This window comes from Capsicum annuum, chromosome 8 (assembly GCF_002878395.1).
Source record: "Capsicum annuum cultivar UCD-10X-F1 chromosome 8, UCD10Xv1.1, whole genome shotgun sequence".
Taxonomy (NCBI): domain Eukaryota; kingdom Viridiplantae; phylum Streptophyta; class Magnoliopsida; order Solanales; family Solanaceae; genus Capsicum; species Capsicum annuum.
The window spans coordinates 145,449,446-145,461,366 of record NC_061118.1 but is presented as its reverse complement, the minus strand read 5'-3'; the positions used below and the strand labels follow the sequence as shown (position 1 = coordinate 145,461,366).

Sequence of the window (11,921 nt, the reverse complement as noted above, 5' to 3'; positions counted from 1 at the left end):
CAATATTTGTGATCATTAGGGTGGACAAATTTGGAAAAAGGTGCGAACCGAACATTTTCAGGCCAAATCGATTTGCTATAGCCCATGATTCTGTGGATGGGCTCGGGGTCAAGGCGTGTTGTAGGCCAAAATTCTATTGAGTCACATCGGAGAGGTTGGGGATCATCCTAGTGTGTTTTGTTTTAATATTCGTGGCCATTTGGGTGGACAAATGGGTGAAACAGCGCCAGGGGACATTTTTAGACCAAAGTGATGTGTTATAGCCCACGATTTTGGGAGTGGGCCCAGGGAAAGAACGTGTTGTGGGAAAAAAATTTATTGAGGCATTCCAGGGAGATTGGAGATTATCCTAGTGTTATCCATTTTAATATTCATGGCCAGTTGGGTGGATAAATAGGCAAAACAGCGCGAATGGGATGATTTCAGGCCAAATCGGTGTGCTATAGCCCATGGTTCCGGGAGCGGTGTGGGCCAAAAATAAATAGGGGCATCACAGTAAAGTTGGGGATCATCCCAGTGTGGTATGTTTAAATATTCGTGTCCATTAAGGGGGACAAAATTGTGAAACGGTGAGAAAAGGGAATTTTCAGGAAAAATTAGTGTGTTATAGCCCACGATTCCGGGGGTAGGCCAGGGTCCTAGGTATTCTGTCTGCCAATAATTAACTAGGGCATACCAGAGAGGTTGGGGATCATCCCAATAAGTTCCATTTAAATATTCGTGGCCATTTGGGTAGTCAAACGGGCAAAACAGCACAAAAGGGACATTTCAGGCCAAATCTATAAGCTATATCCTATGGTTTTGAGGGTGGGACCAAGGTACGAGTGTTCTGTGGGACAAAAATTGCCTGAGGTAGGTCCAGGAGGTTGAGGATCATCCCATTATAGTCCATTTTAATAGTCGTGGCCATTTGGGTGGATAAATGGGCAAAATAGCGCGAATGGGGCATTTTTGGGCCAAATCGATTTTCTATATCCCACGATTCCATGGGTGGACCCAGGGTCGAGGCATTAGGTGGTTTAAAAATTTATCAGTATATGCCAGGGAAGTTGGGGATTAACCTAGTATGGTCTGTTTCAATATTCATGACCATTTAGGATGACTAAAGGGTGAAACGGACAAAACGGGGCATTTTCGGGCAAAATTGGTGTGCTATAGCCCACGATTCCAGGGGTGGCCTGAGGTCCTAGAGTATAGTAGACTAAATATTGAACAAGGCATGCCAGGGATGTTGGGGATCATCCCAATGTGGTCCGTTTCAATATTCCTGGCCATTTGGGCGGACAAACATACGAAACAGTGCGGATCGAGCATTTTTGGGCCAAATTAGTATGTTATAGCCCATGGTTCTGGGGTTGGGACAGGGGTCCAAGTGTGCTGTGGGTCAAAAATCAACACGGGAATTCCATGGAGGTTGAGGATCTTCCCAGTGTATTCCATTTTAATATTTATGGCTATTAGGGTGGACAAACTGATGAAATGGCATTAATGGGGCATTTTTGGGCTAAATAAGTGTGCTATAGCCCCTGGTTTCGTGGGTGGGCCTGGGTTTCAAGCATGTTGTGGGCCATAAATTGATCAGGGCATGCCAGGGATGTTGGATATCATCCTAGTGTGGTTCATTTCAATATTCGTGGTCATTTGAGTGGACAAACGGGAGAAAAGGTGCGAACGAGGCATTTTCTAGCCAAATTGGTGTGTTATAGACCATAATTTTAGGGTGGGCCCAGGTTCCAAACATGCTTTGGGCCAAAAATTGATTAAATCATTCCAAGGAGGGTGAGGATCATCTCAGTGTGTTCTATTTCAAAATTCATGGTCATTTTTGTGGACAAAAGGGTGAAATGACGAAAACAGGGATTTTTGGGTGAAATCGATGTACTATAGCACACAGTTTTGGGAGTAGGCCCGAGGTCCCTGCATGATGTTGGTGAAAAATCAACTTAGGGGTGTGAGGGAGGTTTGGGATCATCCCAGTGTGTTTCATTTCAATATTTATGGCCTTTCGGTTGGACAAACGGGCGAAACAGTGTGAATGGGGCACTTTTGAGTAAAATCGGTGTACTATAGCCCATGGTTTTGGGGGTGAGCCCGGGGTCCAGACATGCTGTGGATCGAAAATCAATCAGGGCAAGCTAGGGAGGTTGGAGATCATCCTAATATGATTTTTTTCAATATTCATGGACATTTGCCAGAAACAAAAGTAAAACAGCATAATGAGGTATTTTCGAGCCAAATCGATGTGCTATAGCCTACAGTTCTAAGGAGAGGACCCGGGGTTCAGGCGTGATGTGGGGTAAAAATTATTTGGTACATGTTAGGGAGTCTGGGGATCATCCCAGTATGGTTCATTTCAATATTCGTGGCTATTTGATTTGATAAACGGGCAAAATAGAGCGAACGGGGCATTTTCGGGCGAAATCATTGTACTATAGCCCATGGTTCTAGGGTTGGGCTCGGGGTCTGGGTGTGCTGTGGGTAAAAAATCAAACAACGCATGCCAAGGAGGTTGGGGATCATTCCAGTGTAGTTTATTTCATTATTCATGGCAATTTGGGAGTACAAATAGGAAAAACGGCGCGAATAGGGCATTTTTAAGATAAATCAATATGCTATTGCCCACGGTTCCATGGGCATTCTGTGGGCCAAAAATTGACCGAGGCATGCCAAGGAGGTTGGGGATCATCCCATTATGGTCTATTATAATATTCGTGGCTATTTGGGTAGACAAACGGGTGAAATAGCTGGAACAGAGCATTTTCAGGCCAAATCGGTGTGCTATTGCCCATGGTTCAAAGGGTGGGCATGGGGTCAGGGCGTGCTGTGGGCCAAAAATCAATTGGGGTATGCCAAGGAGGTTGGTTATCATTTCAGTATGGTCCTTTTAAATATTCATGGCCATTTTGGTGGACTAACGGGCAAAATGGCGTGAACGGGGTATTTTCGAGCCAAATCGGTGTGCTATAGCCCACAGTTTCGGGGGTGGTCCTAAAGTTCGAGATTTTTGTGGGGAAAAAATTGATCAAGGCATGACAAGAAGGTTAGGGATTTTCCTAGTATGGTCTGTTTCAAACTGGCAAAACGGGGTGAATGGGGTATTTTCTGTCCAAATCGGTGTGCTATAGCCCATGGTTCCGGGGGTGAGCCTAGGGTTTGGGCGTGCTGTGAGCTGAAAATCAACCAGAGTATGCTATGGAGATTAGGGATCATACCAGTATGGTTCACTTCAATATTCTTGGCTATTTGGGTGTATAAACGGGCAAAACAGCACGAACGGGGCATTTTTAGGGCAAATCGATGTACTATAGGCCACGGTTTCGGGTGTGGGCCTGGGATTCGGGTATGAGGTGGTTATAAAATTAATCAAGGCTTTCTAGGGAGGTTGATAATCATCCTAGTGTGGTCTGTTTCAATATTCGTGGCTATTTGGGTGGACAAACGGGTGAAATAGCGCGAATGGCGATATTTTTGAGCTAAATCGTTGTGCTATAGCCCATGGTTTCAGGGGTGGGCCCGGGTTCTGGGTGTACTATGAGACAAAAAATGATTAAGGCATGCCATGGAGGTTGGGGATCATCCCAGTATGGTCCATTTCAATATTTGTGGTCATTTGGGTAGTCAAACGGGCAAAACGATGCGAATGGGGCATTTTCATGCTAAATTGATGTGTTATAGCCCACAGTTCTGGGGGTGGGCTCGGGGTTTGGGTGTGCTGTGGGCCAAAAATCAATATAGGTATGCCAGGGAGGTTGAGGATCATCACATTATGGTCCATTTCACTATCCGTGGCTATTTGGGTGGAGAAACGAGCAAAACTGCGTGAACGGGGCATTTTTGGGCCAAATCGGTGTGCTATAGCTTGAGGTTTAGGGGTCCAGTCATTCTGTGGGATGAAATTAATCAGGGTGTGTCAGGGAGGTTAGGTATTGTCCAAGTGTGGTCCTTTTAAATATTCATGTCCATTCAGGTGGAAAAATAGGGAAACAGCTCGAATAGGGTGTTTTCAGGCCAAATCGATATTTTATAGCACACGGTTCTAGGGGTGGGCCCTGGGTCCGGCCATGTTGTGGGAAAAAATTGACCGAGGCATGATAGGGATGTTGGGGATTGTCCAGTATCGTCTATTTCAATATTCGTGTCCATTTGGGTGGACAAACGGGGGAAACGACGTAAATTGGGCATTTTTGAGCCAAATCAGTGTGCTATAGCCCACGGTTCTAGGGGTAGGCCTGGGGTCCGATCATTTTGTGGACCCTAAATCAATAAAATCATGAAAGGGAGGTTGATATCATTCTAGTATGTTCCATTTAAATATTCATGGCCATTCGGGTGGACAAATAGGAAAAACGACTTGAATGGGCTGTTTTAGAGCCAACTCGGTGTCTTATAGCCCACGGTTCTAGGTGTGGGCATGGGGTCCGAGTATGCTGTGGGATGAAAATTAACTGAGGCATACTAGGGAGGTTGAGGATTATCCCAGTGTGGTCTATTTCAATATTCATGGCCATTTGGGTGGACAAATAGGCAAAACGCCGCGAATGGGGAATTTTTGGGCTCAATCGGTGTGCTATAGCCCATAGTTTTGGGGGTGGGCTCGGGGTTCGAGCGTGTTGTGGGCCAAAAATTGATCACGGCATGACAAGGAGGTTAGGGATCATCGCAGTTTTGTTTTTTTCAATATTCATGTCCATTTGGGTGGATAAACTGGTGTAACGGCGCCAATGGGGAGATTTCAGGCTAAATTGATATGTTATAGCCCATGGTTTGGGGGTGGGCCCAAGGTTAGAGAATTTTATGGGCCAAAAATATTTAGGGGCATGCCATGGAGGTTAGGTATCATTCTGTTGTGGTCTGTTTAAATATTCGTGGCCATTAGGGAGGATAACATGGTGAAACGGCGTGAACGCGGCATTTTCTTGAAAAATTGGTGTACTATAGCCCAAGGTACCAGAGGTGGGTCCGGGTTCGAGAACTCTGTTGGCTGAAAATCAACCAAGACATGCTAAAGAGGTTAGAAATCATCCCAGTATGGTCCTTTTCAATATTCCTGACCATTTGGGTGGTCAAACGGGCAAAACAACATGCATGAGGCATTTCAGGCCAAATTGATAAGTTATATCCAACGGTTCCGGGGGTTGGACCAAGTTTCTAGCATTATTTGGGCCAACATTTATCAGGGTGTTCCAGGGAGTTTGGGGATTATCCCAGTGTAGTCGGTTTTAATATCAATGGCCATTTAGGCGAACAAATGGGCGACACGACGCGAATGAGGCATTTTTGGGCCAAATCAATGTGCTATATCCCACGGTTCTAGGGGTGGGACTAGGGTCCGGGCGTAGTGTGGTCTAGGGTTCGATTTAATATTCGTGGCTATTTGTGTGAACAAATAGGTGAAACGGCGCAAACAGGGCATTTTCAAGCCAAATTAGAGTACTATAGCGCACAACTCCAGGGGTAGCCCATGGTCCGGGCATGTAGTGGGAACAAAATCAACCGAGGCATGCTATGGAGGTTAGGGATAATCCTAATATGTTCCATTTAGATATTCGTGGCCATTTGGATGGACAAACGGGCGAAACAACTTGAATGGGGCGTTTTTGGGCCTAATCGGTATGTTCTAGCCCACGGTTCTAGGGTTGTGCCTAGGTTTTGGGTGTGCTATGAGCCAAAAATTGACAAGGGCATGCCACGGGAGTTGAGTACCATCCCAGTATGGTCCGTTTCAATATCGATGTCCATTATTCAAGACAAATTGGCAAAACGGCACGAATGAGGCATTTTTGGGATAAATCAATGTGCTATAGCCCACGGCTCTGTAGGTGGGCCCAAATTTTAGGAAATCTATAGACTAAAAATCTATCAAGGCACGCCAGGAAAGTTGGGGATCATACCAGTGTGTTCCGTTTCAATATTCATGGCCATTTTGGTGGACAAAAGGCACAAATGAGGCATTGTCTAGCCAAATCAGTGTGCTATAGCCCACGATTTTTGGGGTGGGCCTGGGGTTCAAGCGTGCTTTGGAAAAAAATTGATCGGGGCACGCTAGCAAGGTTGGGGATCATCCCAGTGTGTTCCGTTTAAATATTCATGGCTAATTGGGTGGAGAAAAGGGCAAAATGGCACAAATGGGGCATTTTCGAGCCAAATCGGTGTGCTGAAGCTTACAGTTTTGGGAGTGAGCCCAAGGGTCGGGTGTGCTGTGGGCAAAAAATTGATTGGGGAGTACCGAGGAGGTTGGGGATTATTCCAGTATGTTTTGTTTCAATATTTGTGGTTATTTGGGTGGACAAACGGGTAAAACAGCGCGAATAGGGAATTTTTAGGCAAAATCAGTGTGCTATAGCCCACGATTCTGGGGGTAAGCCTGGGGTTCGGGCTTGCTGTGCACCAATAATCGATCAGGGCATGCCAAGGAGGTTGGGAATTATCCCAATATGGTCCATTTCAATATTCGTGGTTATTTGGGTAGACAAAAGGGTAAAATTGTGCAAACGGGACATTTTTTAGCCTAATCTGTGTGTTATAGCCAATGGTTCTGGGGATGGGCTCGGGGGCCAGGATTTTTCTGGATTAAAAATCATCATGGGCTTGCTTAGGAGGTTGTGGGTCACCCTAGTATGGTTTATTTCAATATTCATGGCCATTTTGGTGGATAAACAGGCAAAATGACGAGAACGAGGCATTTTTTGGTGAAATTGGTGTGCTATAGCCCATGATTTTGGGGGTTGCCCCGAGGTAAGAGAGTGTTGTAGGCTAAAGGTTGACTTGCGCATACTAGGGAGGTTGAGGTTCATCCCTGTATGGTCTGTTTCAATATTTGTATCCATTTTGGTAGACAAACGGGTAAAACAGCATAATCGGGGAATTTTTCAGGCCAAATCAGTGTGCTATAGCCCACGGTTCTAGGGATGGGCCTAGGGTCCGAGCGTACTGTGGGCTAAAAATTGATTGGGTAATGCCAAAGAGGTTGGGGATTATCTTAGTTTGGTCTGTTTCAATATTTATGGTTATTTGGGTGGACAAATAGGAGAAATGGTGCGAACGGGGCATTTTTGGGCCAAATCGGTGTGCTATAGCCCATGGTTCCAAGTGTGGTCCTGGGGTAAGGGCATGCGGTGGGATGAAAATCGATTGAGGCATGCCAGGGAGGTTGGGTTTTATCCAAGAGTGGTCCTTTTCAATATTTATGTCCTTTTGGGTGGACAAACTGGCAAAACGATGCGAACGGGGCATTTTCAGGCCAATCGATGTGCTATAGACCACGATTTCAGGGGTGGCCCTAGGGTCCGGGTGTGATGTGGGCCAAAAATCAACTAGGGTATTCTAGAGGTATTTATTTATTGTCCTAGTGTGGTATGTTTCAATATTCGTGGCCATTTGGGTTGACAAACAGGTGAAACAGCGCGAATAGTGTATTTTTGGGCTAAATCAGTGTGCTATAGCCCATGGTTCCAGGGTTGGGCTCAGGGTCCGAGTGTGCTGTGGGTTATATATCAAAAGAGTTACGCCATAGAGGTTAGGGACCATCCAATGTGATTCATTTTAATATTTGTCGCCATTAGGGTTGACAAACTGGCAAAACGGCTCAAATGGGGCATTTTCAGGCCAAATCAGTGTGCTATAGCCCATGGTTCCATGGGTGGGCCCGGGGTCAAGGCGTGTTGTGGGCCGAATAATGACCATGGCATGCCAAGGAGGTTAGGGATCATCCCAGTGTGGTCCATTTCAAGATTCGTCGCCATTTAAGGTTAAACCAACAAATATATAAACCAACAAGGTTAGGGTCGAATCTCATAGGGAATATGGAGTTAATCAAGTCTATTTGTGATTAAACCAACTAATAGATAATGTTTTTCTTTAATTGGGGGTTATTATCAATCAAACAATTCTTTAACGTTTCAACTTGCTTTAGAAACTCAAAGCTAAAATTTTAGTATTTTAAATCAATGATATAGAGAAACTAGAGTTTTGATCACAATGATTATTAATCCTCATCGAATAATAGTTATAGCATTGGATTCTCATGACTTGTGGAAAATACCAAATTGTCATTATCAACAGCCCATCTAAGTGTTTCTCAACCTACCTAGATGTTGAGTTCCCTAATTCTCTCAAACTTAGGAAAACCTTCTATTCACACTGATTTTATCTCGAGTTGATTAATCTTGTTACAACATTAATCATTAGATGGATGATTAACCATTCCCAAATCCTCGTTGATAATTCACTACCTTTAGTTGATTTCTCAGTTCGAGCAAACCAACATAAGGCTATATCTATTATTTTCAAGCAATAGAAAACATTCATTACAAAGGAATTATCAAGATGTTCCCACAATCATTCGAATCTTATCCAACTACTAAATCAATATACGAATAATCATAGATCCCATAACTCTAGTTATGGGTTTTAGTTCCACATGAAATAGAAAGAGATAACAACAATTGAATCCATAATTCAAAGCAATTAAACTTACAAAAGATGTAATCAAAATTTGATTCTCTTCCAAGTTCAAGAAGAATTTCCCAAAAACTAAATCAAAGATTCAAAAATTGAATTCAAAATTTAAAGATCTAAAAAGATGTAAACTAGTCTTTTGAATTAGTTCCAAATGGTAATGAAACCCTAAAAGTTGCTACTTATATCCGTAACTTTAAAAATTCAAAATTTAGAAATCCATATTTTCGCCCCTTAGCTGACAACCTTATTTGATGGCTTATTAGAGAGTTGACAACTTATCAGACCAAGTTGTCAACTCCTCTTTCAAATTTATTTTCACTGCTTATAGGTGACGACTTATCAGAGAGTTGATGACTTATCAGACCAAGTAGTCAACTTCTCTTTCAAAGCTATGTTCACTGCTTACAGGTGACGATCTGGGCTGGCGGGTTATCAAGAAGTTGATGACTTATCAAGTCAAGTAGTCAACTCTTCTCTTCTATTCTCACACAGTATTTTCAGCTGACGACTTCTTCTGACGTCTTATCACCAAGTTGATGACTTATCAGACAAGCCGTCAACTACAATCTTCCTATCTACTTAATCAAAATTCATCCTTCTTGACGTATTCATCGTAGGTTTCCATGCATCTTGACATTCCTACAAAATCACATGAAAGACAATAAAAAAAAATAATAGTTACTTAAGAACTTACAATTATTTTGAGTTAAAAGTCTTAAATGTGCTAACAGAAGGCTAGCACATCAACACCCTCAACTTAAAACAATTACTTATCCTTAAGCAACTACATAATACGATGTTTTGATGCTTACCCAAGAGAAACATAAAATACCTATTGATTTTGGGCATATTTATATGCTCAAAGCACTAATATGCACCAAGATTTGAACTTAGTTTAAGAACTTTTGTATGAATTCTTAAGTATAATTCAATTTCTATTCTGTTTTGTGCCTAATGGATATGATTAGTACTTTCAAGATCAAAATCATGAAGAATTATGCATAATTGGACATAACGAGGATATGGAAGTAGTGAAGGAATGAAAGGGATTGAAATTAAGCTGAAAAAGGAAAACTGGAAAAAAGAAATCCTTATTTAAAGACACTCTGTGTCGCGGCAAGCAACAAAATAGCAATGGTCGAATTCCAGTGAAGGTTTGCCAAACCCCCATGTCGCAGAGAAGTTTTGTTTATCATATTTGGTGACTTGAAGGTTTAGCACATCGTGGAGGATGATCATTTCACAATTATCCCAATCCAGTGGCTCACCGCGATAGTGGCGCATCGCGGTGAGGGTGTATTTTACAATTGTTGGGGAATACTTGAGCTCCATGATTTCCCATATTTTAATGGAAAAATAGCAATCTTAGTCATGGCGCAATGCACCGGGTTGACAAATCAGGAATATTTTAAGTATTTTTGTCCCAACTATAAAAGAAAAAATCCAAGATAATGTGAAGGACTTTTGTCAAGCAGAGCAGCGGCGAAATAAGAGAAATTTCTCTCTTTTAGGGTTCATAAACATTCTTTTAAATTTCTTTATTTCAAGGATTTGGGTATGATGTGTTACTTATTTTGGATAGTTAATTCAAACATGAGTAGCTAAACACCCCCTTTCTGGGGTTGAGGCTAAGAACATGAGTGTTATTTAATATTCTTATTCATAGTTTCTTTTTGGATTATCATATGGGTTGTTCTTAATTTCTTGAGATTACTATTTTAATGATTGGCCATCATTAGAATAAATTTATATTTCTATGTGAATCCGGGAGGAGAATCATAGGATAGAATGAAGAAATTAGGGAGCAAGGTTCTTATTCTTTTATAAAATAAAGGATTTGAATTAGCATCTAGGATAGGGATATACCTAGAAGCCTTGCTTGGTTCACTTGCAGTAAGAAAACTTCATGAATCTAGAGATTTGTTATAACTCTGCGGGAGTTGTAGTTACAATATTCAATAGATAGAAGATTTGAGGTCGGGAGACTAAGATTGTGGTAATAACCTTGCGAACCATCAACCCGATAATCAATTAGACTATGAAAAGAATAGAGAATTGTATGATGGTTCCAAATACCTCAACCCTGGAATTGTCCTCATTATTGATTACAACTGTTGCTTACTTTTCTTTATTCATCATAAATTATTTCTTGTTTAGTAATTTAAATTTTATTTACAAAATCATCTTAATCCTGATACAATCAAACACTTAATACTCAATAGTCTTGAGCTAAAGATTGAATAAATTTCTAGTTTATTGATCCTCGAGGGAATGATATCTAACTGTCTAAGTCATTATATTACTTGCACGATCACGTACACTTGCATATGCGTAGAGACGCAATAAGTTTTTGGCGTCGTTGTGGTGGATCAAATAGAATTAGTAAATTGCTTTAATTTTTGGTTTTTGATCATAAGTTTAGGTGTTAACAACTTGATCTTAGTGGCTGAATTTTTGTAGGTTTAGCTGAGCATTGGACTGGCTAGAGACAAAGAGTTAGTAGAGCCCTTTGCAGAACAAGAAGTGATTTTTCATCAGAGACGAAGAGCTCAATACTACACTCAATAGGGATACATGGAAGAAAGACGTGATCTTATAGTTTCTAATCCAAACGTTGGAAACGTTCCATCTCTAGTTGCTCTTGTTCAACCAGTTGTAAGATATGTTCGAGAAGTGGCAATCCCACTTATGAACCTTGTGACTAACAGTATCCTGAAGCTTGAATAAGGAGGTCGATGGGAATTAAAACAAAATATGGTGCAATTGTTGAAATCTACTGGAGAATTTCAGGGACTTTCACACCAAGATTGACAGCAGCACTTACAAACCTTTCTGGAGATAAGCGATACGTATATTCTTGAAGATATGAGTGCTGATTATGTTAGATTGACACTCTTCCCCTTTTCTCTACTGGGGAGAGCGAAGATATGGCTACTTGCTGAACTAAACCAATCCATCACTACATTAGAATAATGTGCTCGAAGGTTCCTCATTTGATTTTTTCCATCTCAGAAAATGGCTCAATTAAGGAGTGATATATTGAGTTTCAGGCAGAAAGATGGAGAAAATCTCTACCAAGCTTAGGAGAGATTTAAGGGCATGCTCAGAAGTTGTCCTCATCACCATCAATTGAATGATGTTTTGGTGCATACATTTATTGAAGGCCTTGAGTCTAATACAAAGATTCGCTTGGACTCCACAGCGGGGGGTCAAGCTTTGGAGAAAACATATGAAGAATTGTATACTTTGCTGAATTGACTTGCACAAGGAAATCCTGATTGGCATGCAGACTCAAAAAATGCTCCTAAGAAAGTTGCAGGGGTTTTGAAGGTTGACCAGTTCACTTCTTTGCAAGTACAGATTGCAGCAATGCAGAACCATATGACTACTTAATTTAACAACTTAAAGTTGGGTACAACACAATCAGCAACCACAGCAAATATAGTTCAACAGGTATATGC

At 41.7% G+C, this 11,921-nt stretch overlaps 1 non-coding gene across 1 annotated transcript; it reads right to left on the bottom strand.

Annotated features, from left to right (window-relative positions):
- Window positions 1-11,481: 11,481 nt before the first annotated feature.
- LOC124886772 lies at window positions 11,482-11,588 on the bottom strand. Its single transcript, XR_007044183.1, has one exon. It is a non-coding gene; the product is annotated as a small nucleolar RNA R71 (small nucleolar RNA).
- Between the last annotated feature and the right edge of the window lie 333 nt (window positions 11,589-11,921).